Raw genomic sequence first — 16,851 nt, forward strand, 5'->3', positions numbered from 1 at the left:
CAACATCCTTCTGCAACTCTGTTCAGAGAGTCTGCCTGGCAGGTATCCTCCTGACGCCAGTCCTCTCTGGCCTCCAGAGTCAGGATCCATCTCCCTGATCCTCCAGCCCTAGCGAGTAGCCACGGGTTCCCGCTTGGTCCCACCCCAGCGCCTCGGTGTCTCCTGGGGGAGGTTTTGGTTGTCACTGCTGTTTTCTCCTCCTTCCTCTTACCCAGAGGTCTGAGCAAAGACAGAAGATGGCACAATATGTGGTGGTGTCAGAATCTGTGAGCTGGCTTCTAAACCCTTCTGAGCGTGAAGGTGGGTGACTAGGAGTGGGTAAATGAGAGTGTCACCAAGACACAGAAGATGGTACAAATAAATTCCATGTGCCCAGAGTGAAGGGATTCTAAATGAAGGTGGAGGCACAGTCACTTCCACCACCTGATGAATGGGCTAGGGAAGCATTTTAATTGCATCAGCTCCTCTGATTCACATTAGACGTTTGTGAATTATAAAGCAAATAATTAGTAACCCATTCGACAGATAAAAGCTGACACTCTTGGAAGTTGATAACAAGTCTGCTTGTTACCATGGGCAGAGTCAGAACCAAAACAAAACTTGGAGGGGGTTCTTTTCTTTTCTAGTTGGGCTCATCTTTCAATTCAAAATTAATTTTAACATTTGCTTAATAAAAATGTTCTCAATTTAATGAACAAAACTATAAAAATATACAGTTTGAGGAACTTTTTAAACATTTATTTTTTAACAATTTTTGCCTAATTGTTGTTGGTGGAGAAAATTAAAGATGACAACTTTTCCAATATGTGAAAATCAATGTCAAATTATTATTGACTTGATATGCATATAGAAGAGTCTGTAAATTATAGAAGTAAGTCTGTGTGTGTATATATGTACGTGTTTGTGAATGTATTTTTCAATTAGGAACAGTTTTAAGCGTTTACAAACAAATGTATTTGGGAATATTAATTCACCTCTATATAATTTTTTAACCAGATGTAGAAATTATCAAGATTTTGGTACATTTGCTTCTTAAATTTATTTTATTTTATTTTTTTACATGCTGTTGTATTATAAGGAAGGGCTTCCCTGGTGGCTTAGAGAGTACAGAATCCATCTGTAAGGCAGCAGACAGGGGTTCGATTCCTAGGTCGTGAAGATACTCTGGAGAAGGGAATGGCTCCCTGCTCCAGTACTCTTGCCTGGGAAATCTCATGGACAGAGGAACCTGGCAGGTTATAGTCCTTGGGATCATGAAGAGTCCAGCATAACTGAGCACACACGCATGCACGTGTTATGAAGAAAGGAACAGATATTGTGTGATTTCACACATTTGTGTTTAATCACAAATCTTTAAGATTTCTAACATTGAGTATCTAATGTCCGGGCTATATTCAAATTTTCCCAATAGTGTAAGATGTGTTTTTTACACAATTAGAATTCAAAAAATTCTATTTACTACATTAAAAAAAATATTACCTCTTTTATTACCAGACTCTCTCACAAGTTTTCATATACTTATTTTAATCACTGAATTGCTTTTAGAAAAAACTATGTTTTGACTACTATGCCATATTCTATATTGGTATGTGTACTATTTCAAACTGATGAAAAAGCAAAAGAGTTCCAGAAAAACATCTATTTCTGCTTTATTGACTATGACAAAGCCTTTGACTGTGTGGATCACAATAAACTGTGGAAGATTCTGAGAAAGATGGGAATACTAGACCACCTGACCTGCTTCTTGAGAAATCTGTATGCAGGCCAGGAAGCAACAGTTAGAACTGGACATGGAACAACAGACTGGTTCCAAATAGGAAAAGGAGTACATCAAGGCTGTATATTGTCACCCTGCTTATTTAACTTATATGCAGAGTACATCATGAGAAACGCTGGGCTAGAGGAAGGACAAGCTGGAATCAAGATTGCCGGGAGAAATATCAATAACCTCAGATATGCAGATGACACCACCCTTATGGCAGAAAGTGAAGAGGAACTAAACAGCCTCTTGATGAAAGTGAAAGAGGAGAGTGACAAAGTTGGCTTAAAGCTCAACATTCAGAAAACGAAGATCATGGCATCCAGTCCCATCACTTCATGGGAAATAGATGGGGAAACAGTGGAAACAGTGTCAGACTTTATTTTTTTGGACTCCAAAATCACTGCAGATGGTGACTGCAGCCATGAAATTAAAAGACGCTTAATCCTTGAAAGAAAAGTTATGAGCAACCTAGATAGCATATTCAAAAGCAGAGACATTACTTTGCCGACTAAGGTCAGTCTCTAGTCAAGGCTATGGTTTTCCAGTAGTCATGTATGGATGTGAGAGTTGGACTATGAAGAAGGCTGAGTGCCGAAGAATTGATGCTTTTGAACTGTGGTGTTGGAGAAGACTCTTGAGAGTCCTTTGGACTGCAAGGAGATCCAACCAGTCCATTCTGAAGGAGATGAGCCCTGGTATTTCTTTGGAAGGAATGATGCTGAAGCTGAAACTCCAGTACTTATGCCACCTCATGCGAAGAGTTGACTGACTGGACAAAACTTTGATGTTGAGAGGGATTGGGGGCAGGAGGAGAAGGGGCCGACATAGGATGAGATGGTTGGATGGCATCACCGACTCAATGGACAAGAGTTTGGGTGAACTCCGGGAGTTGGTGATGGACAGGGAGGCCTGGTGTGCTGCGATTCATGGGGTCGCAAAGAGTTGGACACGACTGAGTGACTGAACTGAACTGAACTGAACTATGCTGTTTTGTTTTTGTTTTTTTGTGTTTTTTTTTTTTTTTTTTTTTTTGGTAAAAAAGAAAATTTGCATTACATGTTTATTTGATTTGAATTTGCGTTTTTTGGCAAGAATACATTGTATTGTATGCTATATTCAAACAGAAGTCATAAAATATTTTGCCATCCCACTTTAAGTTATTATTCATTAGGGGGTCTCAAAATCTCAGAGAGTGACTGACAGATAAATGAATTGAGTAGATATATTCTTTTTTTAAATGAATATTTCATCTAGTGTTTTCATTCATTGATATGTGTTTCCTGGAAGTCAAAATGGCAATAAGGTGATTTTTCTAAGTCTATAATTCTCTCTTTTTTATATTACCTGTAATCATTGTATAAAGAACTAACCTTCATCAACTGGAGCTATTTCACTGAAATGCATTAATCAAAGGAAAGTAGGATAAATGTTTAATGTTCTCCCTTTAATTCTGAATTTTCTGAATATGGAGAGTCTTTTATATCTTCAGTGGTAAGTATATAGACCAAGACTTGACTTGCTAATATGTTGTTAAGAATTCTTGTGCATATATTCATGAAGGATGCCGCTGCCGCTGCTGCTGCTGCTAAGTCGCTTCAGTCGTGTCCGACTCTGTGCGACCCCATAGACGGCCTCCTACCAGGCTCCTCCGTCCATGGGATTTTCCAGGTAAGAGTACTGGAGTGGGGTGCCATTGCCTTCTCCGACTGGTCTGTAAACGTCTGTGTGTGTGTATGCGTGTTATTTGCCGAGTTTTGGTAAAAGACTTAGATGCAAAACAAGATACAAAACAAGATGCTAAGTGTTATCTTCTCTATTATTTTTAAAGAGAATTTGTGGACACTTTCTTTTAATTTCATTTGAAAGTAGCCACTAGAGAAACCATGGACCTGGAAGTTTTTGTTTGAGATGGTTTTTAATTTTAAAAAAAAATCAATTTTCAAAATTTAGCATTCTTAAATTTGTTACTGAAGCTCTTTGTTACTTATTTCTGATCCTGTCATTATTACTTCCTTTCTCCATTTTTTTTTTTTTTACTTTGTTCATTTTTATCTAGACTCTTGAAGAGGAATCTTAGGTCATTGTTTTTATACAGTTTGTTTCTCATAATATTGTCATTAAAAATCATATTTCCCACTGAGTAGTGATTCATCCATGTTCTACAAATGTTGATGTTTTAGTTTTATTACCACTATGTTTTAAACACTTTAAATTTGTCATTGCTATTTTCTCTTTGATCCACAGCTTATTTATTTATTTTTAAAGCATGTTAAATTGCCAAATATTTAGAACAGGGAGAGAGATTTCTGTATTTTCCTTTTAAAATTTTGTGATTGTTTTAATATTGCTTTACAATGTAAAAAAATTTACTAGTTACCCTTTTAGCTATGACTCTTTGCACTTTCAGTGGTTTTCCAAGGAAACACAATATCAGAGCTAGTATTTAAGCACTACACATAAAATATGAGAACCAGGCAATTAAAAAGTTGATTTACCACCCTCTTACTCCTTTACGCTAAAGTTGTGGCTAAATTACACTGATGTACAATAGAAATTCACAAGACAATGTCATTCTTTTGTTTTCAACTTTTTATGTATTTTTAAAGCCAAAAAAGAACACATATATATTTACCTGTGCACTTCTATACTCTTTCTAAGACTCTGGATCCCTTCTGACACTCTGAGATCTTGCTGGTATAATCTCTCATCAGCCAGAAAAACTTTTAGTATTCAAATAGTTTAGGGAGGTATGTTATTAGCAAACATCCTTGTTTCAGCGATGTCTTTATCTCACCTTTACTATTAAAGAATATTGACATAACATTTTTTTTCATTAAGAGAATTTTTTTTCATTTGACATTTAGACTGGTTCTTTCAATCTCTTCTAGTCTCCTTGGATTGAGAAGTTGGCACACTGTTAAATCACTGTTCTTCCTTATAAGAAGACCCACTTTTTTAAATTTTAAATCTGGTTTTTAACAATATGACTATGTTATTCTAGCTTTGAATGTAACTTCCTTAGGGTACACTAAACTGTTTGACTTTTTCAATTTATACATTTTGCTAATTTGAGGAAATTTGAGAGCACTAGTTCTTCAAAGATATTTTCTCTTACCCATTTCTCTTAACTCCTTTCTGGGCCTCCAATTGCATGTCTGTTAGACTTTTCATATTATTCTACACATAACTGAGGCTTTAAAAAATTTTATGTTCATTCTCAGTTCTTCAAATTGAATAACTGATCTATCTTCAAATTTGCTGTTTCTTCTTATATTTTCAGTCTGTTGGTAACCACATGAAATTATGTATGTTTTTCTTCTTCTATCTTTAGAATTTCAGATTTTGCATTTTTATTTTAAAATCCCATTTAGTTAGTTTTACAGTTCTCTTTTTTATGCTGATATTTATTCAGTATGATCATATTGTTATTATTTTTGAGCATAGTTGCAACGGTTGTTTTAAAATCATCATTTGCTAATTCCATCCTCCAAATCATTTCAGGGTTGATCTTTACTGCTTATCTTGTCACTTATGTCAGTGTCAAGTGTGTTTTGTTGTTTGTTTTTTAACTATTGATAATAATTTGGATGATTTTAAACTGTATCCTGGACTTTGTGAATGACACATCTATTTTAGAGATTTCCTTTAGTTTCATTTCAACAGTATTACTTTTTGGTTTTGGTTTGATTTGTTTCTTCCTTTAGCAGTCAGCTAATTAGACTAAACTCAAATTCCAATTTCTCTGCTACTGCTGTGAGCCATGGTTGGAAATATGTAACTTTAGCTGGGATGCTTGGAGTCTGTCAAACACATGAGTAGTGAAAAAGTCAGCAGAAGATTTGGGCAGAGGCTGTGTACAGAATTTAAAGCATTATCCCTCTAACTCTCCTTTCTGCCGTATTTTCACACATTTCTGGCCATCTAGCTGTCTAAAACCCTGCTCACTGGGGTTTATAAAAAGAAAGACTTCAGATTTCTTTCCAAGTTCTGGATAGCCCTCATACCCTCAATATAGACTACTGTCAATCCAAAGTTATAAAAACACCTGTCCCTCTTTCCAAGTTAAAAGCCTCCTCTAGTTTCTGCTTACTTTGCATCACTCCCATGTGAGCCATTATTTGTGGCAGTGAGGAGATACCCCTCATCCAAGGTAAGGAGCAGTAGCTGTGCTTTGCTGGAGCCACCGTGAAGAGATACCCCATGCCCAAGGTAAGAGAAACCCAAGTAAGATGGTAGGTGTTGCAAGAGGGCATCAGAGGGCAGACACACTGAAACCGTACTCACAGAAAACTAGTCAATCTAATCACACTAGGACCACAGCCTTGTCTAACTCAATGAAACTAGGCTATGCCCGTGGGGCAACCCAAGATGAGCGGGTCATGGTGGAGAGGTCTTACAGAATGTGGTCCACTGGAGAAGGGAATGGCAAACCACTTCAGTACTCTTGCCTTGAGAACCACATGAACAGTATGAAAGGCAAAATGATAGGATACTGAAAGAGGAACTCCCCAGGTCAGTAGGTGCCCAATATGCTACTGGAGATCAGTGGAGAAATAACTCCAGGAAGAATGAAGGGATGGAGCCAAAGCAAAAACAATACCCAGTTGTGGATGTGATGGGTGATAGAAGCAAGGTCCGATGCTGTAAAGAGCAATATTGCATAAGAACCTGGAATGTCAGGTCCATGAATCAAGGCAAATTGGAAATGGTCAAACAAGAGATGGCAGGGTGAACGTCAATATTCTAGGAATCAGCAAACTAAAATGAACTGGAATGGGTGAATTTAACTCAGATGACTCTACTACTGTGGGCAGGAATCCCTCAGAAGAAATGGAGTAGCCATCATGGTCAACAAAAGAGTCCAAAATGCAGTACTTGGATGCAAACTCAAAAACGACAGAATGATCTCTGTTCCTCTCCAAGGCAAACCATTCAATATCATGGTAATCCAAGTCTATGCCCCAACCAGTAAAGCTGAAGAAGCTGACAATGAATGGTTCTATGAAGACATACAAGACCTTTTAGAACTAACACCCAAAAAAGATGTCCTTTTCATTATAGGGGACTGGCATGCAAAAGTAGGAAGTCAAGAAACACCTGGAGTAACAGGCAAATTTGGCCTTCCTTGGAATGCAGAATGAAGCAGGGCGAAGACTAATAGAGTTTTGCCAAGAAAATGCACTGGTCATAGCAAACACCCTCTTCCAACAACACAAAAGAAGACTCTACACATGGACATCACCACATGGTCAACACCGAAATCAGATTGATTATATTCTCTGCAGCCAAAGATGGAGAAGCTCTATACAGTCAACAAAAACAAGACCAGGAGCTGACTGTGGCTCAGATCATGAACTCCTTATTATCAAATTCAGACTTAAATTGAAGAAAGTAGGGAAAACCACTAGACCATTCAGCTATGACCTAAATCAAATCCCTTATGATTATACAGTGGAAGTGAGAAATAGATTTAAGGGCCTAGATCTTACAGATAGAGTGCCCGATGAACTATGGAATGAGGTTTGTGACATTGTACAGGAGACAGGGATCAAGACCATCCCCATGGAAAAGAAATGCAAAAAAGCAAAACGGATGTCTGGGGAGGCCCTACAAATAGCTGTGAAAAGAAGAGAGGTGAAAAGCAAATGAGAAAAGGAAAGATATAAGCATCTGAATGCAGAGTTCCAAAGAATAGCAAGAAGAGATAAGAAAGCCTTCCTCAGCAATCAATGCAAAGAAATAGAGGAAAAGAACAGAATGGGAAAGACTAGAGATCTCTTCAAGAAAATTAGAGATACCAAGGGAACATTTCATGCAAAGATGGGCTCAATAAAGGACAGAAATGGTATGGACCTAACAGAAGCAGAATATATTAGGAAGAGATGGCAAGAATACACAGAAGAAGTGTACAAAAAAGATCTTCATGACCCAGATAATCACGATGGTGTGATCACTCATCTAGAGCCAGACATCCTGGAATGTGAAGTCAAGTGGGCCTTAGAAAGCATCACTACAAACAAAGCTAGTGGAGGTGATGGAATTCCAGTTGAGCTATTTCAAATCCTGAAAGATGATGCTGTGAAAGTGCTGCACTCAACATGCCAGCAAATTTGGGAAACTCAGCAGTGACCACAGGACTGGAAAAGGTCAGTTTTCATTCTAATCCCAAAGAAAGGCAATAGCAAAGAATGCTCAAACTACCACACAATTGCACTCATCTCACACTCTAGTAGAGTAATGCTCAAAATTCTCCAAGCCAGGCTTCAGCAATACGTGAACCGTGAACTTCCTGATGTTCAAGCTGGTTTTAGATAAGGCAGAGAAACCAGAGATCAAATTGCCAACATCTTCTCAATCATAGAAAAAGCAAGAGAGTTCCAGAAAAATATCTATTTCTGCTTTATTGACTATGACAAAGCCTTTGACTGTGTGGATCACAATAAACTGTGGAAGATTCTGAGAGAGATGAGAATATCAGACCACCTGACCTGCCTCTTGAGAAATCTGTATGCAGGCCAGGAAGCAACAGTTAGAACTGGACATGGAACAACAGACTGGTTCCAAATAGGAAAAGGAGTGCGTCAAGGCTGTATACTGTCACCCTGCTTATTTAACTTATATGCAGAGTACATCATGAGAAACGCTGGGCTAGAGGAAGGACAAGCTGGAATCAAGATTGCCGGGAGAAATATCAATAACCTCAGATATGCAGATGACACCACCCTTATGGCAGAAAGTGAAGAGGAACTAAACAGCCTCTTGATGAAAGTGAAAGAGGAGAGTGACGAAGTTGTCTTAAAGCTCAATATACAGATAATGAAGATCATGGCATCCGGTCCCATCACTTCATGGGAAATAGATGGGGAAACACTGGAAACAGTGTCAGACTTTATTTGGGGGGGCTCCAAAATCACTGCAGATGGTGACTGCAACCATGAAATTAAAAGACGCTTACTCCTTGGAAGAAAAGTTATGACCAACCTAGATAGCATATTCAAAAGCAGAAACATTACTTTGTCTACTAAGGTCCGTCTAGTCAAGGCTATGGTTTTTCCAGTGGTCATGTATGGATGTGAGAGTTGGACTGTCAAGAAGGCTGAGCGCCGAAGAATTGATGCCTTTGTACTGTGGTGTTGGAGAACTCTTGAGAGTCCCTTGGGCTGCAAGGAGATCCAACCAGTCTATTCTGTAGGAGATCAGCCCTGGGATTTCTTTGGAAGGAATGATGCTAAAGCTGAAACTCCAGTACTTTGGCCACCTCATGCGAAGAGTTGACTCATTGGAAAAAGCTCTGATGCTGGGAGGGATTGGGGGCAGGAGAAGAAGGGGACGACAGAGGATGAGATGGCTGAATGGCATCACTGACTCGATGGACGTGAATCTGAGTAAACTCCGGGAGTTGGTGATGGACAGGGAGGCCTGGTGTGCTGTGATTCATGGGGTCGCAAAGAGTCGGACACGACTGAGTGACTGAACTGAACTGAACTGATAATTAATCTACTAGAAAATGCTTCACCATTTGTTGTTGTTCAATCACTAAGTTGTGTCTGACTCCTTGCAACCCCATGGACTGTGCTCACCAGGATTCCTGGTCCGTCACCATTTCCTGGAGTTTGCTCAAACTCATGGCCATCGAGTCAGTGATACCATCTCAACATCTATTGCCCGCTTCTCCTCCTGCCTTCAATCTTTCCTAGCATCAGGGTCTTTTCCACTGAGTCAGCTCTTTGCATTAGGTGACCAAAGTATTGGGGATTCAGCTTTAACATCAGTCATTCCAATGAATATTCAGGGTTGATTTCCTTTAGGATTGACTGGTTTGATCTCCTTTCATTCCAAGCGACTCCCAAGAGTCTTCTCCAGCACCACAGTTCAAAAGCATCATTTCTCCGGTGCTCAATCTTCTTTACCGTCCAACTCTCACACCCAAACATAACTGTTGGAAAACCTCTGTCTCTCAGTGCGTTTTTAATTTTCATTTTCTTAATATTAGGAAAAAAAACAGTTTTTTACATTCAACAGGGAATTTACTTATTCTTCCATGAACTATCCGTTTCTATATTGTTCATTTTTCTATCTGGTGGTTGGTCTTCTTTTTTATTTTAGGAGCTACTTATTTATTAGTGAGGCAGCCCTAAATGTATCAAATGTATTTTTTCTTTTGACTTGTTTCAGAATTTTGAGTGTCAGGCATTTCACAAATATAAATTATATGAATGAATGCATCAGTACATAAGTTGATCCAAAGTATAATATACATTTTAGAGTCAACAGAGATACCCTAGTTTTATAGAACAGTTACTGAATCTTTGGAGTTAGTAGACACCTTTAATCCTTACAAGAAAATTCAACACAATTTACTGTTGAACTGAAGTTGTGGTTTTCTAGCCAAATATAACAGAATTACCATATCCTAGAATTGATGAAATGGTGGTAAATTTAAATTGAAGGTTTGACTTTGAGCTTGGCCATGGATACAGTGCTTAGCATTTTTCTTATATGTGTTTACATCTCATTTTCTGGTGTCTAAGAGTGGGGATCTTGGAGGAAAATAAGTAGTTAATGTCCATAATAAGAAGTCCACAGTATGGAACAAAATAAACTTTTAGTCATAATTTACCAATCAAGACTTTGCCCTTTCTTCTAGATTTGTTTTCATAATTATGCTTTTATCATTTCTAATGAGCTGTCAATTACATATGCAAATTAAGTGGAGCAGAAATTAAAGAATTTCTATATTAATATCATAACAACTGTGCTATGATTTTATGAGATGGGTGTGATTCATGCAAACTATTAACAAGGGTCTCAAATCTGGGGCTGTTCTTCACTTTGGTCAACTGTGTATATCAGCTTTCAAGGGAAATTTATATATAGAATTACAAATCTTACATGGAAATTTGGAAACTGCCCAATTTTGTCCTTTGTACATTAGGTGGCTAAGCATCCTAAAATATGGTGTTCTGGTTACTATTCATAATTGAGTATTGAATATTTGTCCTCCGCATTCCTAATATGTCGAATCATAGGGCTATGGGCTTCTTGGACTATAACTGTTCCTCTTCATCCTTTACCCTACGACTAGTTTTCCAAACTGATGAAGCTACTTGCCTGCCATCTGTTTCCCAAGCTAGTCCTGACCGAAGCTAATAAGCCCTACATTTTAGATGGCTTCCTCAACTTTCTCTAGATCTGCTGGGAGGGTCTTTTTAATTAAGCCAGTTTAATTCATTTTGTCAGTAAAGAAATAGGAATGATCTTATGAATGGAGTTCATGGAGACCAAACAGCTAATGTGGGACTTGATTTCAGCTATCTTTCTTTGTAATTCAGGACCCTTATATAGTACAGATTTGCCACTGCAATTTTATTAGACTTAATTACAAAAAAGGGTTTCCATGGTGGCTCAGATAGTAAAGAATCTGTCTGCAGTGCAGGAGACCCGTGTTCAATCCCTGTATCAGGAAGGTCCTCTGGAGAAGGGAATGGATATCCACTCCAGTACTCTTGCCTGGAAAATTCCATAGACAGAGGAGCCTGGCTTGGTACAGTCTATGGGGTCGCAAAGAGTCAGATACGACTGAGCGACTAATACATTCACTTCACTTTTCACAAAAAAAGATATACTCTATCTTCTAAGCTTATTTACATGCTCAAGGAAGATAATTGAAAAAAAAAAAACAAGACTCAGAAAAATAACTAATAAGTTGTTGAATATATTTCTTAAAGTAGTGCTTTCTACCTATGTGCTAAGAGAAACATTAAGTTTAATTTTTCTCAACTATATCACAAAACTTGACAAATGTGTAAACTTAATCTTCTTTGTGTCTAAAGGTAGGCAATTTTAATGTTGTGCAAAGTAAAATCGGATGACTTGTAGAGCTTACCTTGTTTTTAAGTGCTATGTGGTAGAGATGGTGACAGCTTGCTGTTAGAGGTAAGAGGTTTAGTGTAATGTCTACCCAGAGCCAGAGAATGATTTGTGTTGTAAAAGGGAGCACTATCAAGGCAGTAAACAGGCCTGCGGAAAGATCAAAGCAACACTACAGAGTTAAGTATCCAACAGTGCTTGTTTAACTGTGCATGAGAGGACTATAGATACTGAGAGACATTTTTATACTTAGGTAGTAATTACATTTTAACAACTTTTTTGAGATAAGTTTGGCATATAAAAATTGTATATATTCAAAGTGTATAATTTCATGTTTTGATATATGCATACATTGTAGAAGGAACACCACAGCCTAGCTAAATAAAACATATTCAACAACTCTACACTGTTGCCAGTTTTGTGTGTGTGTGTGTGTGTGTGTGTGTGCATGTGTGTGTGTGGTGAGCAAATTCAAGATCTATCCTCTTAAACAGAGTTCCAGGATACAATACAGGGGTGTCAAGTTTTGTGATCACACTGTATGTTAGCTGTCCAGAACTCATTCATCTCATATTATTTAACTGAAACTTTGTGACCTCTGACCAACATCACCTCTCTTCCTTCTCCCCATCACTCTCCCTGGAAACCATCTTTCTGCTCTTGGCTACCATGAGTTTGACTATTTTAGATTTCACATTTTAGTGAGATCATGCAGTATTTGTCTTTCTTTGTGTGGTCTGTCTCACTTAATGTCCTCCAGTTTCATCTATGTTTTGTAAATGACAGCATGGCCTTCCTTTTTAAGGATGACTATCACACATATTCAACATATATACGTAAATATACACATGTATGCATATATACATATATGATATATACACGTATCATATAGATACAAATTTTATATCCACTCATCTGTTGATGGATCTGTTGATGGACAATCAAACTTTTCCCCATATTGTGGCCATTGTAAATAATGGCACAGTTAACATGGGGTGCAAATATATCTTCAAGGTACATATTTCAAGTTCCTTTGGATATATACCCAGAAGTAGGATTGCTGGATCGTATGGCAGTTCTGTTTTTAAATTTTTGAGGAGACTTCACACTGTTTGGCACTTTCGTAAAAATTACACTGAATCTGTAGAATACTTTATTAAGTTGAGGAACTTCTTTTCTAACCAGGGTAGATTTTGATTCTAAGAACATAGCAAATTGAATATTTTTAGGGGTGTAGGATAGGATTGGCTAAAAAAAAGAGATATAATGAATCTGGTGTGCTATATAATGAGTTTATAATGTCTGCAATATACAATAAAATTGTCTAGCATGGTGTTGGGTTTGTTAATTTGGACTTTGACAATTTAGGGCTAAGTATAGAAATACAAAACTTTTTGATAATAATTACTACTAGTTTGCTAGTCTTGCCTGGAGAGAAACTTGACAAAAAAGGCTTGCCTACTTTTAAGGTTAAAATTCACAGAACCTTTAAATTCCATCCATTCTAGAGAAATCTAAATAGATTTCAATAGACTGTTACTTTATCTGTACACAGGAGTCAAAATGTAAACAAAATAATTCCTGTAAGTAATCAAGTGCAAAAAAAAACCATAATTGCATAAGTTAATTTTCTAACTTTGTCTGCCTTGGTAAGAAGCAATGTTGAGTGGAAGAACATGAATGTGAGTAAGGCTTTCCCTGGCTTTTCCTGGTGGCTCAGATGGTAAAGAATCTGCCTGATATGCAGGAGACCTGGGTTTGACCCCTGGGTTGGGAAGATCCCCTGGAGGAGGGCATGGCAACCCACTCCAGTATTCTTGCCTGGAGAATCCCATGGACAGAGGAGCATGGCGGTCTACTGTCCATGGGGTCACAAAGAGTCAGACACGACTGAAGCGACTAACACGTGCACACACAAGGCTTTCCTTCAGTAGTGATGACGGCGAAAGATCTGAGTGAGGAAAAACACATCCACATCCAGAATACAGATATCCAGCGTATCTGTTCCTGTGACGGATCACTCCGAGACAGAAGGGGGACCAACGTCATCAGCCTGTCTCCAGGCGCTGGGTTGGTTAATCCACTCATGGTACTTTATCACTGGCTCAGCTCTAGCCCCTGCTATTGGTGGTTTGGGCACGCGTTAGCAGCTAAATGGTAGAGTCCATGTACAGCATCCTCGTGTCTCTGTGGTCACTTTGCACACAGGCCCTACAGCGGGTGCCGGGGAACCTGGGGAAAGACTGGTGTTTACAGATGGTGTCACCATCCCCACCTGCTCGTTCAGATCTCTGCGGTGGAGCTGAGCTTGGAGGAATGTTGTGTTCCCCGTCTCTATTATGACAGGTGGGTAAGCAGTAGATGTGCAGCACACCAACCAATGATCTAATCAGATCCTTTACAAGTTTCCGATCACGCAGAACGTCCTTCACTACATGCAGAGTGGGTAGCCTGATGCTGCTAGAAGTCCTGCCACTCACCAAGAAGACTTCATTTATCACATTTTCTGGGCCACCCCTGCATGTGAAGTGCAGCAGCTTATATTTATATACGGAAATATACATTCATACAGAACTCCTCCTCAGTATTCTCAGATCCCATTTTTGTTAATTTGTCTACTTGTTAACATTTTTTTTCAGCTCCCAGGCTATCAACAAGGATATCTTTTGTGATCTGTATAGTTCTCTTATGTTTTTCACATGATTGTGCTTTTTCTTGGTGGTAATTTTGCTGTTTTAAATGGGCCCCAAGTGTAGTGCTAAAGTACTGTCTACTCTTCCTAAGCAAAAAGTAGACTGTTATGTACCTTACAGGAAAAAAAAAAAAACACACACACACACACCAAAAACCACTCTTTAATCAGCTTCATTCAGACATGAGCTATGGTGCTGCTGGCCCTGAGTCCAATTTCAGTAAATCAACAGTAGCTATTAAAAAGTATCTTCAAACAAAAACGTGTATATTATAGAACAGTGTTATTATGTGTTAGTCTTTTGATCAAAACATGTGACCAGAGTCTCACAGGAAACTAATAGTATTTTCCTAGAAGCACTGGTTGATTATTAGATGATTCAATGTCTGGGGCAGCTATATAGGACAAAGCTATTGCAAAAAATGAGAACTGACTCTGTGTGTCTGTGTGTGTTACACATATTTCTTCATCTTCTTCAATTCTTCTTAAAATGTAACTGACACTATTATAACCAAGAGGTTAGGTCTCTGTTTCCTTCTTTAAGACTGGATGGGGGCTTGTAACTTGTCTGATCAAGAGACAGTGGTGGAAATGATGCTCTTCATTGTCTGGGGTTATGTCATCCAAAGAATATAATTTCTGTCTTTCGTTGGAAATAACGCCTGTAGTGCCTTGACTTGTCACATGAGAAGTCCATGCAGGAGGACATGCTTAGGGGTCCCCTTGTGTTTCAGCCCCGGATTTTGAGGCAACAACCAGCATCAACTACTAGATGTTGAATGACCTAATGAGCCCAACCCCAGACTGAAACAGTATAGAAACTGATGGACAATAGCCTAGGCTGAAGTCTCTAACCTGCCAGCACTAAGAGAGACAGCAGTAACAACAAAAGTTGTAAGCTACTCTGATTTGAGGTACTTTGCTAAAGACATCATCCTTAGAGCAGACTCAATGCAGTTGCAGCTCAAATGAATATAAGCGCCTGTCTCTAAAGGAAGAACTCCTGAGGATGCCGCAGCTGTGGGCTGGAGAATAGCAGAGCAACAGCAAAACTAAAGGCTCTGGGAATGTGGGTCCTCTGCTCATGCGATTTACCCCGTGATTTCCAGATCTTCTCAGGTCTGACCACAAACAAATCCTTTCCGTTTATGGATGGAATGGTCATCTGTGTATCCAGCTTTATGATTTTTAAATTGAGATGAACACCCAGTTCATTCTGGGAAGCTCAGCAAGCATACTCTCTTGGTGTCCTGTGGTCAGGCACTCCATTTCCACCAGAGCCTCAGGAGCTCATTCTCAAAGGAAGGCAACTGTCTGTACAGTGGGACAGTTTCTACTCCTGAACGATAGGCGTCTAGGCTGTGATGACTACCTTAGAAGAACTAGAGGCTTCATGGAGCATCCATATGTGATAAACCATTTAAAAGCATCATGGAGGCTCCTGGATCATGAGGCCCATGTGTCAGGGCAGAAGCATCAAACAGGGAACCTGTATGACAACCCTCTAAACTGTCGGACTTGTGGGTGATCCTATGGAAAACAGTGTGATGTTTCTTCAAAAAAATTACAACTAGGATTTCCATGAAACCAGCGCATCCCCTTCTAGGTATAAACACAAAAGAGTTGACAGCAGAATCTTAAAGAGATAGTTGTACACCTATGTCCATAGTCACACTATTCACCATAGCCAAAAAAAATGGAAGCAGTCCAAGTGCCCGTTGATGGATGATTTAATTAAAGAAATTATATACACATGCAATAATATACTACTCAGTCTTAATACAGAAGGACATTTTGACATATGCTACAGTATGGATGAACATGAGGATTTTATGCTTTGTGAAATAAGCCAGTCACAGAAAGACAATATTGTACTATTTCACTTACATGAGCTACTTAGAGTAGTCAGATTCATAGAAAGGGAAAGCAGAATGGTAGTTGTAAGACACTGGGAGAAAGGAGGAACGTGGAGTTGTTTCTTCTTTTTTTGAATGAGTATAGACTTTCAGTTTTGCAAGATGAAAAGAAAAAGAAATCTGGAGATTGACTACATAATAATATAAATGTACTTAATGCTACTTTATACCTAAAAATATTTGAGAGATAAGTTGTATGTGCATTTTACGTCAAATTAAATTAAAAATTTTTAAATGATCAATGACTGCCAAGGGCTTGTTGGATGGAGAGAGGGATGAACAGGGATGAACATGGGAGATTTTTAGGGCAATGAAATTCTCTAAATGATGCAATTGTGGATACCTGCATTTGTCGAAACTTACAGATCATTACAATACAAAGAATAAATCCTAATGTAAACTGTGGATTTTAGGAAAAAACAATGTATCATATTAATCAGTTTTAAGAATTGCACCACATTAAGGCAAGATGTTAATAATGTGCTCAGTCATGTGTGACTCTTTTGTGACCTCACAGACTGTAGCCCACTGGGTTCCTCTGTCCATGGGACTTTCTAGGTAAGAGTCCTGGAGTGAGTTTCCATTTACTTCTCCAGGGGATCTCCCTGACT

This window comes from Capricornis sumatraensis, chromosome 11 (genome assembly GCF_032405125.1).
Source record: "Capricornis sumatraensis isolate serow.1 chromosome 11, serow.2, whole genome shotgun sequence".
NCBI classification, from domain to species: Eukaryota; Metazoa; Chordata; class Mammalia; order Artiodactyla; family Bovidae; genus Capricornis; species Capricornis sumatraensis.